The sequence below is a fragment of the Ambystoma mexicanum genome, chromosome 13 (assembly GCF_040938575.1).
Source record: "Ambystoma mexicanum isolate Mex_15411 chromosome 13, UKY_AmexF1_1, whole genome shotgun sequence".
In the NCBI taxonomy this organism is placed as follows: domain Eukaryota; kingdom Metazoa; phylum Chordata; class Amphibia; order Caudata; family Ambystomatidae; genus Ambystoma; species Ambystoma mexicanum.
The window spans coordinates 215,032,823-215,059,200 of NC_090938.1; positions in this window are offsets into that span (position 1 = coordinate 215,032,823).

The following is a 26,378-nucleotide window of genomic DNA, read 5'->3' on the forward strand; positions in this document are numbered from 1 at the left end:
TGGTCAGGGATATGGCTTCCGAACCCAGCTTAGGGAGAGTTGGGATAGATTTAGAATTTGGAGCCAATTTATCTTTTTTCTGTAGGATCAACGACTTTTTCAGTACACTGTTTCTCCCATTTCTTTTTGCCCCAGGCAAATAAGGAAATATCAACATACTTGGCACATACAAAAGTGGCGTATTATGCGCTTTGCTACACAGAGACAATGCTTGCAAAAAGCATTGCACAAAACGTACACAGCTTGGTACTTCCTTGTACTTTATTCAGACAGCCACAGCTTGTCCGCCTTCCAAGGCATTGACCCAGCGATGCCTAAGCGCAGCAAGCTGTGCCAAAGAACTTCCGAGCTTGGACCTTCCGGGACCCGGGAATATGCCAGGAACCACTGAAGGCTCTGAGACACAGCAGAAACGCCAGCAACGTAGATGCAGAAAACGCTCCCGCTACAGCCAAGCTCACTCTCGAAACGGATCACAGGCAGAATCGAAAAAAATCGAGGAAAGGGAAGACCCATGAAGCTATGCATTTTATGGGTCTACCATATCTGATGAGACATGGAGAAGCTACTGTTTATTGACCAAAGAAATATCACAAAACATTTGATTCAGATTGATCCAGTTTAAAGTATCAAACAGATTATGCCGTATGCCAACAAAACCATGTTTGACCCTAATCAAACATCTAAATGTCCAAAATGTCCAGCTGACATAGCAGAATATTTGCATATGTGGTGGCCTTGTCCCAGGGTTGCTAAGTTCTGGGAGAAGGTTATGAACACTATTTGCCATTACAGATACCCCAAACATACCCTTACCAGCAAAATATTTGTCGGGAGACATGGGCAAATTATCCAGATGCACCTGCAAATTGTTCAATCTTGCATGTTTGATTGTTACGCTCACCTGGTCTCTGTGGACGCGTTGGGGCACGGTTACAGCCCTCCCAGTGGTTAGATCACCCTCCTTCAGGTTTCTCCCCCTGCTTACAAGCTGCGGGCGGCGACAACTGGTGGCACTGCTCCTGCGTGGATATGAGAAAACGTGAGTCTGCTGATTGGTGACTGTTGTACCTCCCAAACCCTTCGACCCAAGGTGCGATTTTTGTGGGCACGTACCGGCCCATAAGGCTCACCTGGTAAGTATGGAGGATGAGCTCTCCGTCCTGCTACTTCTGGCAGGGGCGCTTGTAGATGGGATCTAGTTGCTTCACTGATCCCTGACAGGTATAGTCCAGTCCAGCTGTGACTATGCTCCTCCTGGTTGGTGGTAAGTGTCTCTTGTCTTTTCCTCTTTCTATTTTATGTCTTGGTATTATTGCTCTCAATGTTGTTAATTCCTGAATAACGTTTTCTTTTCTGCTTTCTTCCAATTAGATGGAATTGCGGCCCATCAGCAGCTGTGGAGACTTGGAATGCGGCCGGGATGAAGATGGATGAAAACGCAATGTCTGACAACAGGTAAGAGATGGTTTAAGAGAAGCGCGAGGTTTGATGGTAGCGCAACCTTAAACTTAATGTCTGTTAAGTGTCTAAACTTGCATTTCGTTATTATTTGCAGGTTCTGCGGTCGCGGGTGGAGCGCGTCGTGCTGCGGTATCAGGATGAAGATTCCAGCGTCCCTGAAGAATGGAAGATGAGCCGCGGTGCCAGATGAAGATGCCTGCGCTGCGGGAGATGTTTGAAGGTGAGCCACGAAGCCCAAATAAAGATGCCTGCGCTCTGGGAGATGAAGGTGAGCCACGGTGCAAGAACATGTGCAGGGGTGACCACGAAGACGCGCACAGGTGAGAGCAGGATCCCACAGGTGGTAAGTATGGAGGCAGATGACAGGACTTCTAAAGGTAAGTGGAATACCAGGCGGCGGTGAGCGTTACGCTGCATGTAAATCCAGAATAACGCGAAGCGTCTGCCTCAGGCATCAGAGCAACTTATATAGCTGTGATCATGGGCATGCCCACTAGGCTTGGCTTGCCTGCCACACCCTGCTACTCCTAGTGAGCCAGCAAGTGCCAGGCAACCCAATAGCAGTAGCCTCACCCAAGTGTGCACGTGGGGCTGCTTTAAAGAGGAAAGTTCCAATGTTAAATACACAGGGCACCCAAAATGGTGTGCTATGTCCATAATAAAGGTATTTTTTGACCTCAATGAATGTCTTATTTATTGTTCTTTATGAGCCTGTCACCAAAGGCGCCAGGACTGTGTCCATCCGGGCCCCCTGTGTGTGTGACCCTGTAAGGTCTGTGTCCTTGGCCCGATGACCATGACAGCACTCCCCCTCAAGGCCCCTCTCAAGGATGGTCTTCCTTCTGGTCCTGGCTTGGTGGGACTATCACGATGGAATTGCTTGATTAAACGTGGAGCATGGACATGTTCGCTGGGTTCCCATGTTCGGTCTTGAGGTCCGTAACCTTTCCACTCTATAAGGTAATATAATTTGGACCGAACCACCTTGGAGTCCAAGATGGACTTAACTTCATACTCTGCTTCCCCATCTAGTAATTCTGGCTCTGGTGGAGGACTAATCTGAGTATCCGGTTTCATTGGTTTGAGGGGAGAGACATGAAATACTGGGTGAATCTTCATGTGAGATGGTAACTTCAATTTCATAGCGGCAGGGTTTATTATTGCTTTGATAGCATAGGGGCCCAAATATCTGGGACGGAAGGGCCGTGGTCCTTTCAATGGTATGTGTCTGGATGCTAACTAGACCTTATCCCCAATCTGGTAATCAGGATCTTCTTTTCGGTGCCGGTCACCATACAGTTTTTGTCTTTCTTTGGCCTTAGTCAAGTGTCCCGTTGCTTCCTCAAAAACCTGAGTGATCGTTTTATGCAAGGTTTTTATTGCTGGCATTTCCAAAGTATCGGGTGTATCAAACACTGATGTCTGTGGATGTCTTCCGTGTAGAGTATAGAATGGGGTTTGCCCAGTGCTCGTGTGAACCGAGTTATTGTATGCATACTCGGCTACCCAGAGTATGTTTTTCCAGGAGTCTTCAGAGTGCTGTAACATACACCTTAAATATTGCTTAAACGTCTTATTAGTTTGTTCCATTTGCCCATCAGTTTGAGGGTGATGGCTAGTGGACAACCGGAGGTCAATTTTGGCAATTGTACAACACCTTCTCCAAAAGGCGGAAACAAATTGAGTCCCACAATCCGATATCAATATTGAGGGAAATCCATGTAACTGGACAATTTGTTCCAAGAACACCGTAGCGAGAGTCGATGCAGTCGGAAGTCCTTTCAGAGGGATGAAATGGGCCATTTTAGAGAATAAATCCACAATGACTAAGATGGTGTTGTAACCATTGCAGGGAGGAAGGTCCGTGATAATCCAAGGTGATAGTGTATGCCAAGGTGCTGGCAGTACCTCCAAGGGACGTAGTAAACTAGCAGGGTTTTGCTTCTGAGGTTTGTGTTGTGCGCAGACACCGCAGGTTGCAACAAATTGGGTAATATCTTTTCTCGAAGTGGGCCACCAATAGTTTTGCTTTATCTTAACCTGCGTCTTGCCTATTCCAGGATGTCCTTCCACTAAAGAATCATGATAGTTTGTGATGATTTGAGTTTGCAGTTTCTTGTCCTGGATATATAACCGTCTTTGGAAATATGTTAGGTTGTTTTTGATGGTATACCAGTCTCCCTTCAAAAGTCATTCCTGTTGTGTTGTTTGATTCATCTGGGACTGCAAACTGGCTTTTAAGTCATCTATACACGTGGGAGCAGCAATTGTGGTTTGGATTCGTTCTTCGGGAATGATGGCCACAGGATTGAATGTTGTAAAGGCCTCTTTTTCTTCACTCATTTGTGATAGCGCATCTGCTTTCCCATTCCGTACTTCAGGTCTATAGGTGATAATAAAGTCGTATTCTGTGAAAAAGAGCACCCAGCGAAGCTGGTGCGAGTATTGCGCCATGGCAGTCTTCAAGTATTGTAAGTTACGGTGGCCCGTGATAACGGTGACTGTGTGTCTTGCCCCAAGAATATAGTGTCTCCATGCCTTGAATGCTGCATTGATTGCCAATAGTTCTTTATCCGTGATCGCGTAGTTCAATTCGGGGGCAGAAAATATGCGGGACCAGAATGCGACGGGATGTAATTGTCCTGTTTCCAGGTATCTTTGGGACAACACCACTCGCATGGCTATGTTTGAAGCGTCTGTGTCAACCACATATGGTAGGTCTGGTCGAGGGTGTCGAAGAACTGGTGCTGTGGTAAATGCGAGTTTCACCTTCCGAGAGGCTTCTTCAGCTTCTGCGGACCAAGCAGACTTTGTACTCCTTTCATACATGTTGGTGAGGGGCATTGGAGGATTGCGTCCACCTTCCGTGTGTCCATATGTACGCCCTGTGGTGTGAACATGAAACCGAGAAATTCGACTTCGGTCACATGGAAGAACCATTTTTCCAGCTTGGCATACAACCAGTGTTGTCAAAGCTTTTCTAAGACTGCTTGGACATGACCGACATGCTCTTCCTTGGAATTTGAGTAGATGAGAATGTCATCTATGTAGACTAGTGCTCAAACGTCCAACAACTCACATAGCACGTCATTCATGAAGAATTGAAACTCTGCAGGGGCGTTACATAACCCAAAAGGCATGACCTGCTATCCGAAGAGGCCATATTTCGTGCGAAAAGCTGTCTGCCACTCGTCTTCCTTTTAGACTCTCATAAGATGGTAGGCCTCTCGCAAATCCAACTTTGTATAAATCTGAGCGTATTTCACCTGATCCAGGAGCTCTGGTATAAGTGGTAAGGGCTATCGGTTTTTTACTTTGATCTGATTGATTGCTCTGTAGTCAATACAGGTCCTTAAATCCCCCTCCTTCTTAGGCATGATGAAGAGGGGCAAGGAAGCAGGGGACTTGGATGGGCAGATAAAACCGTTTGCCAGATACTGATCCAGGTAAGTTTGAAGATGTCGGTATTCTTGCTCAGTTAGGGCGTAAAACTGGCTGCAGGGAATTTGGGCTCCGGGCACAAAGTCAATTTGGCAATCATAGTGTCTATGCGGAGGCAAAACGTTGGCTTGTTCTTTTTGGAAGACATCCTGGTAATCTAGATATTCAAGTGGTGAAGAGCCCGTGAGTCCCAGCACGATACCTTTCTTGGGTTTCAGGTTGATGACGTCTTTGTTGTAACAGGTGTCGGCACAGTCTTGAGGAAAGGTCAGAACTCGTTTTCACCAGTCGATTCTAGGATTATGGGTCTCAAGCCAAGGCATTCCCAATATCATCTGGAATTGAGGAGTATCAATGAGATCAAAAGGTAATGTCATCTTGATGCCCGTCCTGCAACAGAAGCTTGACTTTCTCTGTGTATTGTGTCACTGGGACGGATGATAACAGATCCATCCACTGCAGTGACGTTTTCCGATTTCTGCTTTTGTTGAAGAGGAAGGCCTATTCAGATCTCCAGATCCTACTCAATGTAGTTTCCCACTGTCCCACTGTCAATGTGTGCCTCCAAGGCATGTATCTTTGACAGCGGCTTGTGATTCACCAAGAGTACTGGAAGATCTAGATGTGAGGTCTGTACGCATTCCTTTTTCTCGCTCGACAAGTGGACCCCTACACTTGCAGGGCATTGGAGTTTCCCAAGTCCTGTACTACTTCTTCCTCATTGTTTTTGTCCGTTGCCCTAACCATTTTCTTGGGAGGTTTCACCGGGCAATCGCAGAGAAAATGACCTGCTGTACCACAATATAAGCAGAGTTGTTGCTGTCTTCTTTTCTCTCTTTCCGCCTTGGTTAGAGGACTCCGTAACCCATCGATTTGCATTGGTTCCAACGGTTCATGTGGTTTAGTGTGGGTCTCGGTGGGTCGCACAAAAACTGTCCTTCCCTCGGTTCTGGCTCGGTCCATTTTACTATTCTACAACCTACGATCGAGTTGCACTGTTAGATCTATGTAGTCCACACACCCCTCCGGTGGATTCCCAACTTGAGCCAACACATCCTTAAGTTCCCCACGTAACCCTCAATAAAAGAGCGTTGTTCATTTCACTTCCGGCCACTTGGTTTGGGTTACGAGATGATTGAAGGTTGCAATGTAGGTTAATAAATCTTGATTCCCCTGTCTGAGTGACAATAACTCATTGTCCAGAGCTTGCCCTTGAGTATGTCGGACAAACAATTTCTCCATCTCGTGTTGGAAATCCCTGAAGTTCCGAAGCAAAGGATCATCTTGGGTTACCAATGGTATTGACCAGTCTGCCGAGTTGCCTCCTAGGTATGCGAGTACGAATGCAACTTTGGCTTGATCATTAGGAAAGGCTCTTGGTCTGCATAAGAAATGCAAGCGACATTGGTTTATGAAAATGGCGAACTTGTTTGGATCGCCGTTGAAGCGTTCGTGCGGGGCTAGAGGCACTGCCCCTGGTAAAACTACCTGAACCGGTGTTGATTGTGGTGGCGGAGAAGTGTGGGCTATCCCAGGCAAGGGAACCTGTCCTGCATGTGCCTGTAGCATCTGTCTTGCCAAGTCATCAGTTCTTTCTCGAGTTACAAGAAGATCCCTCCTTAATGTACTGGTCTCCTGTCTTGAAGCATGTACTTCAGCCCGTAATTCCCCCAGTATTTGGGCCAACAGATCTGTCTCTGAAGTTTCCATAACGCCCAGGCAGAGAGTTGTAGAGGCTTTGCGTTCTGTTACGCTCACCTGGTCTCTGCAGAGGCATTGGGGCACGCTTGCAGCCCTCCCAGTGGTTAGATCACCCCCTTCAGGTTTCTCCCCCTGCGGACAAGCTGTGGGCGGTGACAATTGGTGGCACTGCTCCTGCGTGGATATGAGAAAACGTGAGTGCGCTGATTGGTGACTGTTGTACCTCCCAAACCTTTCGACCCAAGGTGAGAAATCTGTGGGCACGTACCGGCCCATAAGGCTCACCTGGTAAGTATGGAGGATGAGCTTTCCGTCCTGCTACTTTGGGCAGGGGCGTTTGTAGATGGGATCTAGTTGCTTCACTGATCCCTGATAGGTATAGTCCAGTCCAGCTGCGACTATGCCCCTCCTGGTTGGTGGTAAGTGTCTCTTGTCTTTTCCTCTGTCTATTTTCTGACTTGGTATTATTGCTCTCAATGTTGTTAATTCCTGAATAACGTTTTCTCTTCTGCTTTCCTCCAATTAAATGGAATTGCGGCCAAAAGCAGCTGTGGAGACTCGGAATACGGCTGGGATGAAGATGGATTGGATGAAACCGCAATGTCCGACAACTGGTAAGAGATGTTTTATGAGAAGGCGCGAGGTTTGATGGTAGCGCAACCTTAAACTTAATAGTGTCTAACCTTGCCTTTCATTATTATTTGCAGGTGCTGCTGTTGCGGGTGGATCGCGTCGTGCTGCGGTATCATGATGAAGATTCCAGCGTCCCTGAAGAATGGAAGATGAGCCGCCGTGCCAGATGAAGATGGCTGCGCTCCAGGAGATGTTTGAAGGTAAGCCGCGATGCCCAAATGAAGATGCCTGCGCTCCGGGAGATGAAGGTGAGCCGCGGTGCCAAGAAAAAGATGTGCAGAGATGACCACGAAGATGTGCACAGGTGAGAGCAGAATCCCCCAGGTGGTAAGTATGGAGGCAGATGACAGGACTTCTAAAGGTAAGTGGAATTCCAGGCGGCGGTGAGCGTTACGCTGCATGTAAATGCAGAATAAAGCGAAGCGTCTGCCTCAGGGATCAGAGCAGCTTATATAGCTTTGATCGTGGGCACGCCCATAAGGCTTGGCTTGCCTGCCACACCCTGCCACTCCTAGTGAGTCAGCATGTGCCAAGCAACCCAATAGCAGTAGCCCCACCCAAGTGTGCACGTGGAGCTGCTTTAAAGAGGAAAGTTCCAATGTTAAATACATGGTGCACCCTAAATGGTGTGCTATGTCCATAATAAAGGTATTTTTTTACCCAAATGAATGTCTTCTTTATTGTTCTTTATGAGCCTGGCACCAAAGGCGCCAGGACTATGTCCATCCGGGCCCCCTGTGTGTATGACCCTGTAAGGTCTGTGTCCTTGGCCCAATGACCATGACATTGATCTCTAAAAGATGTATGCTGAAGCATTGATGTCCTCAAAAGTACTCACAAGCACCCGTGCATTAATCATTATTTAGGCTCATAGGGCCTCATTACGACCCTGGCGGAGTGGGTTTACGCCAGCGTTATTCGCGGCGGACCCGTCCGCCCTACTACGAGTTCCCGTAGCGCCATGGAACGTTTTCCGCCTGGTTTTTCCGGGCGGAGAAATCCATGGCGCTACGGGACCTTGATGTTAATTACGCCACCGTATTTTGCGGTGGGGCAATTAACGCCTTCCCCACTCCCATTATACCCTATGGGGCAAAAATGGGAATGGGGAAGGGTAAAATGGGGAATGGGGATTTACCGCCCGCCAAGGTCGGCATGGGGCGGAAAATCCGCCAACCTCCATGGCGCTATCGGCAGCTTTCCGCCGTGCTCCGCGGTGCATTTAGCACCGCGATTTCCGCCAGGGTCGTAATGAGGCCCATAGACTCAATTTATAAAAAATGAAATGGACATGGTGTACTCAGCCAGGATTCGCCCTACAGTCACTAATGCACAGCTCAACAACTTCAGAAGCGATTTATAATCTACAACTAATATACAATACAAACTAGACACGTGCTAACCTTCACATCTGCAAATCCTGCAACACTATACAATGCAAAAGCTCAAATCTGCTGTATGCAACGCCTGGTCTATCAGTAACACTTATTGAAGTGCGTAAGTATCGCACATTACCTGATGTCATACGGCTTAGTATTTTCCTCCGCAGAAACGGGAAGCACGTCAGCTCTCGCCATGATCAGCCTCTGCCTCCTGCGTGAGCTTAGCGCCGATACCACTGATAAGCGATCCCCTTTGGGGTCAACATAGTGGCCCCTGGGGTAATCATTGTCATATCTGGAGACCGGGCCCCCTCAGGAATTATAGAGGGGGTAGTGGCCAGGGATATGGCTTCTGAACCCTGCTTAGGGAGAGTTGGGATAGATTTAGGCTTTGGAGCCAATGTATCATTTTTCTGGAGGATCACTGACTTTTTCAGTACACTGTTTCTCCCATTTCCTTTTGCCCCAGGCATAGTGTAATAAGGAAATATCAACACACTTGGCACATTCAAAAGTAGCATATTATGCGCTTTGCTACACAGAGACAATGCTTACAAAAAGCATTGCAGAAAACGAGCACAGCCCTGGTACTTCCTTGTACTTTATTCAGACAGCCACAGCTTGTCCGCCTTCCAAGGCATAGACCCAGCGATGCCTAAGCGCAGCAAGCTGTGCCAAAGAACTTCCGAGCTCTGACCTTCCTGGACCAGAGAATACGCCCGGAACCAGTGAAGGCTCTGAGACACAGCAGAAACGCCAGCAACGTAGATGCAGAAAACGCTCCCGCTACAGCCAAGCTCACTCTCGAAACGGATCACGGGCAGAATCGAAAGAAATCGAGGAAAGGGAAGACCCATGAAGCTATGCATTTTATGGGTCTACCATATTTGATGAGACATGGAGAAGCTACTGTTTATTGACCAAAGAAATATCACAAAACGTTTGATTCAGATTGATCCAGTTTAAAGTATCAAACAGATTATGCCGTATGCCAACAAAACCATGTTTGACCCTAACGTCCAGCTGACATAGCAGAATATTTGCATATGTGGTGTCCTGTACAAGGGTTGCTAAGTTCTGGGAGAAGGTTACAAACACTATTTGCCATTACAGATACCCCAAACATACCCTTATCAGCAAAATATTTGTTGGGAGACATGGGCAAATTATCCAGATGCACCTGCAAATTGTTCAATCTTGCATGTTTGATCTCTGAAAGATGTATGCTTAAACATTGGATGTCATCGAAAGTACTCGAAAGCACCCGTGCATTAATCATTATTTAGGCTCAAAGACTTAACTTATATAAATGAAATGGACGTGGCGTACTCAGCCAGGATTTGACCTACAGTCCCTAATGCACAGCTCAACAACTTCAGAAACGATTTACGATCTACAACTAACATACAATAGAAACTAGCCACGTGCTAACCTTCAAGTCTGCAAATGCTGCAACACTATACAACGCAAAAGCTCATATCTGCTGTATGCAACGCCTGGTCTATCAGTAACACTTATTGAAGTGTGTAAGTATCATACATTACCTGATGTTTTATGAGATGACATTTGCAGTTAACACGCTGAACATAAATTAAGGTTTAAGAAAAAAAGTGTCTCTATGTTTACGTACCGACAGTAAAAGAGGTCCTTTTGACTCTGATAGGGATAGATGAAATAACATTTCAAGCCTTCATGAATAAACAAATACATTGTGTGTAAATCACTGTTTCGTTGTGCTGAAAGGACAAAAAGGGGGATTGTGGTGGCAGATAATTGCACACATTCTACGTGCGGCCTCTTTGTATGTTAGGAACAGGCATAAGCGAATATATTAGGAAAAACATAAGTAGGTACAATAAAATACGAGATACAAAAAAGGAGGCATATGAAGGCTGGTGAATCAAAGACATATCAAAACATTTCCATATAATGCTAGTGTGTAGCTACACACTACGTTCAAAAATCACGTTAATGAACATCTGCTATATCACATTTATTGAACTGAATTGTTGCTAAAATACAATGGCCCTCATTACGACCCTGGCGGAGTGGGTTTACGCCAGCGTTATTCGCGGCGGACCCGTCCGCCCTACTACGAGTTCCCGCAGCGCCATGGAGCCTTTCTCCGCCTGGTTTTTCGAGGCGGAGAAATCCATGGCGCTACGGGACCTTGTTGTTAATTACGCCACCGTACTTTACGGTGGCGTAATTAACGCCTTCCCCACTCCCATTATACCCTATGGGGCAAAAATGGGAATGGGGAAGGGTAAAATGGGGATTGGGGATTTACCGCCCCGCCAAGGTCGGAATGGGGCGGAGAATCCGCCAACCCCCATGGCGCTATCGGCAGCTTTCCGCCGTGCTCCATGGTGCATTTTGCACCGCGATTTCCGCCAGGGTCGTAATGAGGGCCAATGAGTACAAATGTCTTGCACAGTACAAAAACATATCTAAACAGACAGAGAGTGCGAAGTGCTGAATCATCCATAGCAAACAAACAATAAAGAATACAATATCGAACCAATAATGGAAGAATAATGAAGTCAAATAACAAAAAAATAAACATATATACAGATAGACCAGAGAACAAAAGAACAATTGGTTACAAAAAGAAATACAGCCAAAAAAAGTCATGAATCAAAAAAACAATCAGTCTACTAGCCGAGACAACATAATAAACAAGCAGCTGTCTTTATGGTTGAGCACCTAATGGGGTTTCAACATGTAAGCTCACCCAGTAAGGGTAATGGGTTCCTCATGACTGGAAGAACCAATTCAGAAAAAATGCAAAGATGAAACGTCAATAGCAGATTGTGTTGCAACACGTGAGCCAAGGCATAATAATCAGGACCACTTACTCCAAGCCAAAACCAATGTAAGAGTGTCACAGGCCCTCTGTGCTTCTACTGCTCAAGTGGGTCTGTAAAATATGAATGCACGGTGAAATCATTCTACCTTGTTCCCAATACTGCACCCACAAACTTGATAGTCTCTTATACTTGGTCTGTCTTCTCTTGAACCCGCCTGGTATACTATACTGATAGGATTTCTCTTACAAGTGTACTGTATACACTCACAAACTTCAGTTTCTTATACTTATTCTGTCCTGCCTCTTTAAGAAATGTTCACTGTTTTGTTCCCTGAAATGCTTTTTTTCATATTAATTTGGTTTTGGCAGGGTTGCCAATACATCCCGGTGTCCCATCTTCCATCAGGCAGACTCATCTGCTATTGCTGGCGTAGATTGGTTCTCCCGTGGCAGGCCTGTGGTGGTCTTTCAGTGTTCTGCTCCCTTTCTCCACCTCTGCTTCACTGCCTCTTGCAGATCCTGCTCAGCTGTACCGCGTCTTCCTGGGCTTCGGTGGCATGGAAGCGGCTTTCCCGTACCAGCAAACACCCAGAAGCCTCGTGTTCACTTCTGCTGTTCTTGCAGTGTACTCCCACTGACAATCAGCTCCTTTCTTCCTTCTTAGCAAGCCGATTGGCTCCACAGACACCGTACCAGCCCTATGGATCCTTAGTCATCACTGAGACGAGCAGCGTTCCCCAGCTAGCATTTACCTGCCAGCTGTCTGCAAGTTTAAATCTCCAGCATCAGACTTGTTCTTACAACAACTAGAGCTCAGCATGTGTTCCTGGCTCCCAGTGATCTTCATTACTCGGCTCATCTTCTTAGTCACAATACTTTTGTTTTTAGGGCAATAGTAGTCTGTTTCTGATAACTTATATGCAAAGTCTGTAAAAGGGTCCTTAGGCATTTTAAAAGACAAGTCAGATTTTAAGGACTTGTATAAAGATCCTGTGAAAGTGTTTCCAGTACCTTTCCTAGGTGGGTGAGCGGAGGAATGACAATATTCCATTAAAGCATAGGGAATGGCATGGGTATCCTCATAAGAAAAACCATGGCTCGTCCAAAGATGTCATGACACCCTCCCGAGTGCTGCCGCCCCCATGTGATCCTCCCACATATAGTCACCCCCAGGAGCAGGTAGTGGCTGCCATCCCCTGGCCACATGGGGGGAGGCCAAAACTGGGAAAGGAGTGCTGACACCATCAGATTCATCGCAGTTGGCTAAGTTGGGGGCAGGAGCTGGCCCCCAAAGCCATGCCTTTTATCTGTAGGAAAAAGGTGTTCTTAAAGCGGAAATAGTCCCTACTCAGCCCAATGTCCAATAGAGCCAGGATAATACTTATGGGTACATTATGTGGTACATTACAATGAGATGTACAATGCACTCCTAAGTTTAGCAATAAAAGACAAGTTAACTAATACTTTAGAGTATGGAAATTTTACTTCAGGTGCAGGGAAGGAAAGTAGGGAACCCGTGTCCCCTGTACAACACTTATCACAGGCCAAAGAATTATAGCCAAACATTTACTTAATGACCCATAGGGTTTCCACATCAATGTAGTTTCTGTGTAACTTTAAAGTAACAATAATTTTGCATATAGGTTTAAGGCCACATATATTCTGAGACAATATTGAGTAAACCAAACATATTAAAATATCTGAAAACAAGGAACAAATACCTTGTAATATTCAAAGTAGTAATGTGGTAAATGTCATTTCTTAAACATGAAAAACCTTCAAGTAGTGACTCACCTCACTTTAATTTGGCATGGTGCTTCAACTGGTAGTGAATGATAAACCGACTTTCCATTATGGCTCCTAAGCTAGAATGTACTCATTATCTAAAAATAAGACACCTAAGTCTCAGTCATGTAAGTTAAATACACTGCTCATTTAAACAATGTATAAGATGTCAAAAGTTGCCAAAGATGTAGAAATCCACTCACTCCATCTAGAGGTTATGGAATAATCTTGTAGTTGTGAATGCAGGAGACTAACAGTCGCTCATCTGGCAATAACAAGTCATTCGTTGATCTGCAAGTAAGTATGTTTAGTTGTGGGATAAGCCAGATCGTAGATAGGTACTGGCTGTAGTTCCCGATTATTAGACGGCCATCTTGTGGCGGTCCCACTGTGCTTGAACAACACTCGGGAACTGCAGCCACTACCTGTGTATGATCCGGCTTGTGGTGGAACAGCGATCCTCATTAAGCAGCAGTGGATTTTAGATGTTGGTGACCATATTTTAGAATATATCTGGTCTTAAACCTATATGCAAAATGAATGTTACTTTTAAGTTACACAGAAACTACACTGATGTGGAAACCTTATGGATCATTAATCTACAAGTAAATGTTTGGCAAAAATTCTTTGGCCTGTGTTAGTGTGCAGGGGACGCGAGTTCGTTATTTGGGAACTTTGATTTTTCTTACAATAAAATGAGAGGCCATGTTTGTAGGCAAATGAAAATAAGGAAATGAAACGTTGGCATTTGGAAGCAATAAAATCAATCTTGCACCGGAGATCATTTTGATGAAATGAGTAATTTGGCAGCAAGGAACGTTACATATTGACATACACGTAGGCGGCTCCACACCGTCATATTTTCGCCATTTGCACATCTTAAGTGCAAAAGTGCAGGAGAAAAGGCTGCGTATACATGTGTATGCTGCCTTTTGCCCGGCACTTTTGCATTCTGCCGTGCATAGTGACTAAACATAAACTCTGCCTGACATGCTCGTATGTCAGGCAGTGTTCACTTTTAATCGTGAGTGCCGCTCACAATGTCATGCTGGCATGGCAAGCGGCGCTCACAATTACAATTAAATGTTGCCTGACATGGAAGAATGTCGGGCAGCATTTCAGTTTCAATGTGAACACTGTTTACCATGTGGTGTTCGGTTCACGATTACAAATAAATGCTGCACGTCGTGCAACATTTAATTGTAATATTACACTCTGCCTGCCATGCAAGTATGGCAGGCAGCATGTACAATGGATCCTCTGGGGTCTGCCTGCTTTATGCTAGTGCAAAGCAGACAGAACCCATAGGAATCGCCAATATTTCCACCAGCATGAAATCCATGGCGGTGCAAATGCTGGAGCATGTGTATGCCAGAGAGGAAGAAAGGCGCCCTCTCTCTCTGTCATACAAAATGATTGAAAATGAGCTGTGGGTTAGATGGAAGGCATTAATGCCTTACTCAAGGCTTTTATGCCGCCCGTTTACGTTATGGCTCATTGGAACATGAGCTCCTTTGTGTTTAGAAGCTGCAAGGGCCGTAAGGTGCTGCAGGACGAAGTATGGAGTTACATCGTATGTGACTAGAAGGAGGCCGGACACCTGGACTAGAAGCGAGGATGTTTAGGTGAGAAGTAAGACACATGACTATGCCAGGAGGAGAAGTGCAAGGAGTACATAGTTCTCACTCTGCTAGGGCATGTGTAAGCAAGGTCATCATTATGAGGTCATGAAATGTTCTTTGTTAGTAGGGCAATCTGAAATGCTGCCTACATGGCTCTGGAGTTCTGTTCCTCAGATAGATGATCGCGTCTGTATTCTTGCATTGCAATGAATAATGAAATGACTCTGGGACTAGCTGCTACCTGACATTATAGACTACAATTTCTTTACTTCCACATCTGTAACCTTTTATAAAAAATGGTCAACAGCTTGAATAGAAAGGGCTTTATCTATGCCGAAATTTCAATATTAACACTAAGGTTATCCCTGATAAGGTCACAGCTATGTATAAGTATTTGGTATACCCAGCCGGGGATACAAACCATGGCAAGTGTGGCAGTTGATAGTAACTGGGAAAGGAAGCACACTGCGGCCAAAAGGCTGAAGATAGCAGCAGAGGAGCAGGACTTTGAATGCTGAGTGGTCCAGGAAAACTACCTGTACAAGGAGAGGTGAATGGCCCATGAGAGCCGGGGACCCAGGAGAGCAGAGTCTCCCATCAGAGATGACTGGCCTAGGGGAGATGGTTGGCCCAGGGGAGCTGCCAGGGAGTCACAAACAGCTAGCTTGGCCCTTATCCTAGAGACTATTCAAGGTGTCAAGAAGCAAGCAATATGTCTGATTTTTTATTTTGAATAGAGAATATGAGGTAGACCAGCATTGCAATCAGACAGGAAACCCACAATGCACTATAGTTTATTTATTCCGCACAATCGTTGCTTAGCTGGCTAAGCAAGAACAAATGAGTTTACAGGTTTGGAAATAGCATCACTAAACTCAATGTACACACTGATATGGCTGAGAAACAGTATATATACATTCTATTATTTTTTTTTAAATGACTATTTATACATTATTCCACTTTTGTTGAAAACATCTGCATGTATTAAAAATAATTAATATATGAAAGCCTTGGACCAAACATGCATAATGTCATGGTGACCAATGCGTTTTGGGACAACCCGTTCTTCAAGAGCATATCCGCATCGTTCTATTGTTATATAGGCGTCCGATGTGTGGTCTGCTACTCGTTACTGTCACAAGTCAATGAGAAGAACACCATTTCCCTTATAGAGAAACCCCTACACTCTATAGGCGTTAATCCATTAGCCAGTGTGACATGTGTAGAGCCAGTCTAGAACACATATCATTTGTCTGTTGCTATATCAAAGCACAAACTGGCAGCGTGACCTGAAAATGTCATACTGCAGTGGATCTAGTTGAAGAAGGAGCGAGACTAGTCAAATATAATCCTCTTTTGGACAGAATCTAAGGGTGTGGGTGCCTGACTGGGCTGACCTCAAGTGGCAGCCACTGAAAGGTTCTCACCTAAGAGTTTTCACCTAAGAATCTGAAAAATGCAGGTTCTGATCCCAGCTTCTTCCCTTGACCACTATGTGGGATCCTGGACAAATTCTTAATTTGCCTGCGCCTAATTTCTTACTCGTGCTAAAACCGGGAGTGTTTGGGACTGGCGAACTTCAACCACAGAAAGTATACATAGTCCAATGTATTTCATTTATAGTTGATAAGTGGCAGCGGAATGTGGGAGGTGTGATAGCATTTGAAAATGTGCCCTGGATGCTCGTAAAACAAACCCGTATTTATTGGCAGCTACTCAGTTGCCATAAACACATTAACAAGCAACTTCAAGTGAATACCATGTTAATCCACGTAAACAGTGTTCTCATTGCATTGCATCAGACTGAGTTTTAAAAAGTTTACAACTCTAAACGTTTGTAGGAAGACCATAGACAACTTAGAAGCAATACTGCTCAAACGTACACAGTATGTTGTTCACAACTTCCCTTATTTTAACAAATAACATGGGTGAGGCCGCGCGGTTATTTCTCATAAGTGGCACGTGGTTCCTCTTTAGACATTATTCACACGCCTGTTTTTGTCACTCGCGCACCACCGCAATTTTATGTCACAACCCTTTTTTTTTTATCAGATTGTCTTGACGTTTACAATCGAGTTGAATCAATTATCTTGGTGTCCAGTGCATTTAACAACGTGTACGCAACTGCTCTTATGGTGACTGAAATGTCGATCGCCATTTTGCGTCGTTCAGCACTCTGCTTTATCTAACGTATCATTCAGTTGGTTTCTTTATCAGTTCACCTCAAGAAAAACGGATGAGATTTCGAAACAAGAGGTTGCCTTCTTGCTTGATTGACTTTGATTTCATTTACATGTTGAATACGTTCATAAAGTAAAACATTTTGTTCAAATCCTTGCTTTTTGAATTACTATTCTCGCCCATTCTCCTTCTGTGATTCGGAAGTTTACCCTTTACATATTATTATGATTTCTATCAATTGTTTCCAGCGCAATAGTTGTTATTCGTGAGTGAAGTCCCAAGTTAAGTGCTTGCCCTTTGCCTCGAAAGCCGTGCTCCATTCGCCCTTTATTCTTCTGACTGTGGTGTCACGTGCCCAGATACTTCCGGGTCACGTGACACCCGGAAATAAAGGAATCACCGGAACTGGCGTTAGAACGCCAGTCCGGGTTTATGCAGCCGAACGTGTGGTTGCGTCTTCCTTTGAGCGCCGCGAAGGGCTGCGCACTAGGCCAGGCCCAAGCCAGGCCTACCCACAGGTCGGGCCCCACACACTAACTGGGACCCGACATCACACTGGTGACGAGGGGGAAGAAGAAGAGCCTGTGAGCGGAGCGGAGCCATGTATCAACACACGGCATCCGAGCCTCACTTTCACACCCCCAACATTCTAAATCAACACGCAGGACGTACAGAAACTTTGAAAGCCTCGTTCTCAGCCCCCCAAAGTTCTAGGGGAACAAAGTGGCTGCAGCAAGTCCCGCCTCATCCAAGAACAATTTAGGTTTTTTTTAAAAAAAAAAAAAAAAAATTCTATTGAACAATTAAATTATCAGGAGGCACAGCCAAGCCAACAAGGTTAACGGAAGACACCACTGCGAACCAAGGCCACCACTCAGGCACCCCGGCACCTGCATCACAACACTGGTGAGTGAAGCCCAATAAACCTGCGTTTTGGCTGCGCCCTCACCCCAGAAATGCAACATGTCCAGCAGAGAGTCAAGCCCCTCGAGGGCCAACACTAGCTCATCAACCAAAAGGAGCATCACCACGATCACCCCGACCCAGCGCTCACCACGCTCATGCCTCTGTTTGACCCATTCACCACTGGAGCAGCCATTCGCTGGGAAATCTGGCTACAACAGTTTGAAATGCACCTCGATGCAAGAGATATCACAGTACCAAAGGAGAAACGCACCTTCCTCTTGCTCAACATCGGGGCTGCCGCCTTACGCCTGTTTAACGCCATCCCAAACCGCGGAGACGGAAACAACTACGACGCTGCAAAGACTGTGCTCACTAACATGTTCAAACCAGACCTCAACCCGGACTATGAACGCTTTCATTTCTGCATGGCCAGGCAGCGAGAAAACGAGACGGTTGATACATTTCATGCACGCCTATGCGAAATGGCGGTCGGCTGCGAGTTCTCCGACGAGGAGTTCGCCATCCGCCTCCAAATAATCAACGGCATATCCTCGGAAAAACTGAGGAGAGCTATCCTCTCAGAGAAGAATGTACGCTTATCCCGCATCCTAGAAATGGCACGCCTTCGTGAGCAGACGGAAGACCAGATAGCGGTGATCGAAGCGGCGATCCAGAGACTTCCACTCGACAGCCCGAAACCAACGGAAGACGTTGCAGCCATATCCAGACACCGGAACACTCGTGTGAAGCCTGAGCAAAAGGCCCACGTGCCGCAAGGAAGGGACAAAACCTGCAAATGGTGCGGCGGCCCGTGGCACAAAGGTGATTCCTATCCCGCATGGGGGTCAACCTGCCGAAAATGCAACCGTCTCAATCATTATGCTGCAGTCTGTCTAAACCCGCCGAACCGAAATGACAGAGAGCCAACTCCGCGACCAGTGCAAGAGCGCCGGAAAAAGTTTGCACCAAGAGAAACTCCATACCAGCCTAACAGGCAAGGAAAGGCCAGAGCCGTTGATCACTCCCAAAGATCCCCCGACACAAGTGATAGCGACGACAGCGAATCCCCAGATAGGAGAGACAAAGACAGACGGAAACGAGGGAACAAGCGGATACACCGGGTGCACCTCATCTCGGCCGTTGAACCACATCAATCCCGACAACGGAAGAGACCATCATGCACAATCATCGCCAACGGAGAACCACTAAAGGTAGTCATCGACACTGGCGCAACAGTGAATGTAATGCCAACGACAGCATTCGGCAAGCTCTGCCCAAAGCCCAAACTCCATGAGAAGAAGGTCCGACTATACGCCTATGGATGCAAGAAACCCCTACCGGTGCAAGGATCCTTTAAATCAGACTTTTCTCAAAACACCACCAATTGCCGGGCACGCATATATGTCGTGGATGCTGGCTGCGAAACGCTGCTAAGCTGTAAGACAGCGGAAAAACTGAAATTAATACAATTCACTTTCAGCCTTCAACACAAAGAACTCAACGGCCTACTAGAACAATACCAGAAGATATTCCAAGGCATCGGATGCCTGAAAGGCCGAACCATCAAGCTCCACATAGACCCTACCATCGAGCCGAAAGCTGTACGTCACCGACGGATACCGTTCCACTAGAGAGAAGCAGTAGAGAAGGAACTAGCTAAGCTCGAGGACGCAGGAATAATAGAGAAGACATCAGGTCCGACCCCGTGGGTGTCCCCCATGGTGGTTGCCCAAAAACCCAAGCAACCCAACGCGGTACGAATCTGTATCGACATGAGACTTCCCAATGCAGCCATCGGAAGAGAGCGCCACATAACTCCAACGATAGATGAACTCATTGTGGACCTCACAGGAGCAACAATCTTTAGCAAGCTTGACCTCAGATCCGGCTATCACCAGCTCAGATTAGCCAAAGAGTCGAGATATATCACTACATTCTCCTCTCACCTTGGTCTGAGAAGGTACAAACGGCTAAACTTTGGGATATCGTCAGCCGCGGAGGTATTCCAACACGAAATCCGCAAAGTTCTCACCGGCCTAGAGGGAACAACGAACATTAGCGATGACATTCTTGTGTACGCATCCAACGAAAGAGAGCACCACAAACGCCTGGCAGCAGTCCTAGGCAGATTGGAAGAAGCCGGTCTGACACTAAACGCAGAAAAATGTGAATTCGCGAAGGAGGAACTATGTTTCTTTGGTTACATATTCAACGCAAAAGGAGTGTCGCCGGACCCCTCTAAAGTTTACGACATAAAGAACACCAAAGCCCCTCAATCTGCCACTGAGGTGAGGAGTTTCATGGGGATGGCAACATACTGCGCGAGGTTCATTCCAGACCTTGCCAGCATCGCAAGCCCACTCCGGGAACTAACCAAGAAAGATAAGAAGTGGGAATGGACACCCGTTCACCAACAAGCATTCCAACAAATCAAGGATACCTTATCGGCCTCCACAACTATGGCATTCTTTGACATAGAAAGACACACCAAACTTCTTGTCGATGCCAGCCCAGTCGGCCTCGGGGCAGTATTAACCCAAACAGACAATTAAGGCAACGTGTACCCCATTGCATTTGCCAGTCGGGGACTCACCAAACCAGAGCAGAACTATGCCCACATTGAGAAGGAAGCCCTCGCTATCCTGTGGGGATGCCGACATTTTAAAGTATACCTGCTGGGCAAGCAAGTAAAAGTATTCTCGGACCACAAGACCTGATCCCAATATTCCAAGGATCGGCTCCTCACCCACCAGCACGCATTGAAAAATGGATGCTGCAGCTGCAGCCTTACAACATAGAAGTGGACTACCGCCCAGGGACGTACAACCCAGCCGGCTACCTGTCCCGTCACCCGCGGCCCGCCACTGATGGGGAACAACGCCACGCGAAAGAAACAGATGAACACGTATGCCATGTAGTCACCTGCGCCCGACCACGGGCCTGACCTTACATGAAATAGCAAGCGAGACGGAAGCAGACACCATCCTGACACACACTACCACGGCCATCCAGTCAGGAAACTGGGAGAACTACCTCACATCCATGGCCCAACGCACCACGTCTGCTCAAGCCAAACTTCAAGCGCTATTTGGGATCCGACATGAACATGGTTTCATAGCGGCCACAGTGCGAAGACTGTAACCTTGAAAGTTGCTGAACCTATATGTATGCAATATCTCTATAATGTCTGCCACATGCCTCTGACTGTGTTGTGTATGATGTATGCCTTATGTAACTAAGTCATTTCCTTGTAACAACCCCTCAATGCCCCAGGCTGTTTACGCGCTCTATACATTAATAACATGAAATAATGATGAGGATGATCCCTTGCACACCCGGGATATAGGCAAACATGATGGCTCACTGTCCTCAAAATACCTGCTGCATTTGATACAGGCATTACCGTAGTGAACTCAGATCACGGGTTACCTCCCAGAGCTGATAACATTGTAATGTTGAGGGAAACCGTAGGAACTCCCAAACCAGATAGTAATGTGCATGTGTAGCCTTGTTGAAGGGCCGCCTGATTTTGTGCTGGGGTATCTCTCTCTCTCTCTCTGAATATAGGAACTGAACTCCGAAAGATTCGTAGTTGCCATATTTTAGAATGGTTAAAAACAGGAATTGAAGCCCTCTAAATATCTGTGTTTGGGGACAATATATTTCACTTTCAGTGGAGATGCTTTGTTCATTCCCAAGGTGAGAGTCAATGAAAGTTGTATTGGGTGGGGGTCAATAGGGATTTGGTGGAGGGGGAAGCCAAAATCCCCTGCAAAACACAGAAATTGCCAAGGAGTCCTTTGTGATTGGGCCCCAAGCTTGGTGCAACAACGTTGATCTGGACATTACCTGTTGTGGAGTGATCCTTGGACTGTAACTCATCCATCATTTTGTTTATCTGAAGAAGCCCAGAGAAGGGGAAAAATACCTCTATTGCTTGTTGCTTCTTTCTTAGCTGAGTTCACAAAAAGGATGCATCCTGGAGATCACTACTTTCCTGATGGAGTGGGCCTATGAGGTTGCCTAGCCGTGAGCTGCGATGGCTGGCAAGACCTTAGCTGTTAGTACGTTAGTCTGCCCCTTTGTCAGTTCCTTTTCTGCTTGTGGTTGATAACCAACAAATTGAACAGCGTTGACTTTATCTTTGGTATCAGATTGCTACTTTCCAGCCATACTCCTCTGCATGTGTCTAGGTCGAGCCACGTCTGTTTATTTGCTGCAATTTCATGTCTCAATGTAGATCTAGGATGTCCATGTCCACCTGTTGGGTGACAGAGTTCCCCGACAGAAGTTTCTTTTGTCAGTTGAAGGTTGTGTATGCTTGTCCTGAATTCCCAAAGGAAATAATTGTAGGCTCCACCCGCTCCCGCAGTTAAGTTTACAATGTCTGACATATATTTGCCTAACCTCAAATTATAGGCAGCTAGTATAGTACATGCATTTATTTGGTGTAGTAGAGGGATCAGTTCAAAAAGACATTGTTTCCGACAGCATCTTGAGATTCCCATTGCTTGCCATGAGATGTGGCAGAGGATGGGGTTAAGGATGTGGAGGAACTATGACCATGTGGTAGCGTTGCTGCAACAAGTGCTGACTGAGCTGGTGGGTTACATCCTAGGCATAAGTTAGTCTAAAAAAATTGTCCAGAATTTGGCATGCAGTTTTCTATTTATTGCAGCGAAGCACTGGTACCAGCAGAGGTGGAGAAGAAACTCTTGGTGCTAGAGAAACCTCTGGTGGGCAGTGAAGGGGCATTGGATGAGTAAATTATGGATTTGTGCGAGTCACCTATGTAGGAAGCGGAGCAACCCTGATCATCACTTCTGTACTCTACTCTTCTCTACTCTGCTAACCCTGTACTCTCAACTACTCTCCACTCCAACAAATCTCGACAACAACTACTTCCCACTAAACTATACTTCATCCTTTCTCCTAGTCATTCTCTGTTTACTTTTTCAGTCACCTCTCCCATTCAGCCTCACCTACTCCCCTACACTCCCAGTTACTCTCAGCCACTCCCTTTATTCACAATACATTTACTCTCCCTCTCACGTACCACTTTCTCTAACCAACCAATAACTCACCTTTGCATATGCTCTCTGAAAGTCTCTGCCTGGTTCTCTGCTCCACCTTCCTTCTTCTGCTTGGTCTATCGATCCGCCTCCTCCCTTCACCACACCCGAACAGCTCATGCTTCCTTGTTCTTCCCGTGCTCTCCTTTTCAGCTGGTTCCATGGGCTAATCTCAGTCTTGTTCTCCTGGGGCTGGGTTAAAGTGATGGGAAATCTTACATCGCCCCATAAGCCCCACTCCCTCTTTGATCATTGGTCAGCCAGACCCTCACAATGGCAGCCCACAACAGCAAAAGTCAATTTTCAGTGTGTGTAGCGTGTTGCAGATGAGCATCTCTCGATGGTAAGTTGTAGACCCCTTCCCTCGCCACAAGGTCTTCGGTCTGGACTTGGTAGTCCTAAAACGGAAGAGAGAAAACATTTGCCAGCAAAAGGTTAGGTTGGTATAGGCTGACGGTAAGTGATACTTTTCAGTTGTAACTAGGCACTCGTGGAGGGGACAGAGACTGTGGCCCTCCCAATTCCCTCAGCCTGCCTCTTGGGCAGGACTGCTTCTGGAAAACACCATGGCAAACACCCCATGACAGAGTCAGGTCCCGTATCATGCTGCAATGTGTGTCAAGGAGTACCTAGTCAAGGATGTAATCCTTGTGTGGATTCTGTTGAGTGCTGAATAGGGCATATAAGAAAAACCTAGTCCCGTGGAGTGAGGTGCTGACAAATCAAGGTTTAGCTGAAAATCTGGTGTACACTCATTCCAAAAACACAATTCCTCTCCACCTCCCAACAAACATGCAGTTGCTGTTTAGCGCCTTGCAATTATTTTACCTTCTGTGATTGCGGAAAGGAGAGTTCAAGTCCAGAAGAAAAGCCCAGTGTCAGTGCAGCGACTAAATGCTTTGAATTGATGTGCTTGCACTTAACCATTATGTGATGTCTTTACTGACATGCAAGGCAGCTATGGGATAGTCAAAGTTCAACATCCATATGTTTAAAAAAGAAACTTGGTGTGTGTATATAGGTCTTTTCAGGCATTGTGGGGGACTCCTGGTGTACTCGGACGGGATTTCTGTTCTGTCAAGACAACCCAGTTCAAAATATTGGAAATAAGCAGAGGCGTCCAGCCCCAAAGATTTCTCTGAGTATGAGGTGATGGCAGACCCTGAAAATAGGTGCTGGTTGTTGTGGAGTCATGTGAGCATCTTCCGGTCTGGTGAGTCATTAAAAATGTGACACCTTACTCAGAAGTTTGTGTGAATAAAGGCTTAGATTTACTCACCTAGCTGCTGTCTACCAACGTTTTGAATTTAATTAGCAGGAGCTGGCAAAGCACTTCCTGTCAACACCAAAGTATGGGATAAAGTTATCTGCTTGAAGATGCGTCACTGAGTGTTCAGGTCAGCCACAAATGGTCGAGCCCCAAATATTCGAAACATATGTGTGCCTTCAATGACACCAAGTTGCAAACAATCATATATCTTTCTTACCTTGCCTTTATCGTGTGATGCAGTCCGTGGCACCAAAGGACAATAGAATTACCAGGTAGGAAACCAGAGGGACGAGTTGAAGCAGGAGAGAAAGTCCTGATGAAGCTGCAGCGCAGAAGAGGAGAGACCCTGGAAGCTGCCGGGCGAGCTAGCAGATGCTGTAAGCACCAGCGAGAAGAGGCCAACACCTACCCACACGGCAGGAGAATGCAGCGCCTCTAAGAGGGGTTGAGAGTAAGAGTAGGAGGAGGAATGGCTGACACTGGGACATAATGCAGCCACCACAGGGTTTTCTGATGGTAATGTGTGCATGAGTAAACAGATCAGTACATGAACAGAAGGTGGGTTGTGAAATGAGGACTAGAGAGAGGTTCACGACACATTGTGGAGAGCGAAAATTGAGTCGAATGTCATGGGAAGGAAGGTGCGTGGCCTGGTCGGAGGCTAATGGACTCCTAAAACTCAAACGCTCCGTAGCCCTGCTGAATGAGACAAGGGCCTGCAGCATCCCGGACCAGCTGATTGCCGCCTCCGAGCTGGATTTTGATGTCGGAAGAGGCATGATATGCTGCTTTTGCAGCACGTCTGAGGCAGTGATCGCGCTGTGTTTCTCTGAGGAATCCCCAGCCGGTCGGCCGGCCTGCCATCTATCCTAAGAGCATATTATCCTCTGCGCTCCGCCATCCTGTGGTGGCGCTCCGAGGGTCAAGCATGTGAACGGGGGAATTCGGACCGCTCACCCAACTACAGCTGGGGGCTGCTTCACATATACTGAAGCCCCGTGGGATGTGCAGGTTTTGCAACGTACTTCCACATCGGTGACCTGCGCCTGGAGTGTGCAGACGGCAACGGACCCTGCACATCTATTGGAGTGGGTGGTTAGCGCACCACAGGCTGCCCGTCACCCGGAGGATCTTGGCTGTTTGAGCCCCGCCAATCCCTCAGGGACCCGAGAACTCTCCCGTATTTGATGCCCGCACTGTGAGCCCACAGTGGAGCCAGCCCCGAATAAGGGTGGTGTGCAACCTGTTCCAGCTCTCAGCCTCCAGATCTGATTGTCATCCACCCGACATGGCGGATCGCTGCCATAGTGGTCTTCATGACAAGCTGTGAGGCTTGGTGGTAGAAGCACTACCCTTTCAGAGTGGTCTCTTGCACTGACATCGCTAGTGCAGGTGGCACAGATTAGGTTGGAGCAAAAACTGAACTTTTGGGTGAGCATTTTACTGTTTCGCTGCAGCAGATACTCTTCTCCAAGCAACCGATTCCAGCGGCAAACCCCTAGATCATAGCATACACCCCTGTGAGAACCTCGATCACATGGCTGGTTGTGCCACTGCCCCCCTTCACTTTGGTTATCCAGGGTCTCTTCCAGCTGGGAGATACTACCTAGTGCTTGGGGTATTCTAGCTTTGTTGAAAAGGCTCTACGGACAGGCTGGGGCCAGTGAGGGTGCCCCAGCAGTCTGCCTACCCTGTATTGAACTTCTCCTGGCCCTACCCAGACTGGAGACAACCAAGCTCCCTGGGCTGTGCCCCTTTTGGAAGTAACATATTACAGTGTCTCGGGCTCGGTTGGGTTGCCCCTGTGAGTAAGGGGCTGGTCCAAATTGTCAAGTGCGTGATTTGCAGCTTAACCATGAAACCCTCCAAGTCCTAAAATAAGTCTGCGGCTTCCATTAAGGATCTGCTGCAACACTCCAAACCGTCGTCAACTAGACAGTTAGCTTTGTCAATGGACTCCAACTCACATCCAGCCACTAAAGCAGATATTGCTCAACTATTCAAATCCACACAGAAGGAGATGGTGTCCATTCTTCAAGAGTTGAAAGGATCCTTCCAGGAATTGCCGCATACTGTGCAGCAGACAGAACATCGGCTCAGTGATCTGGAGTC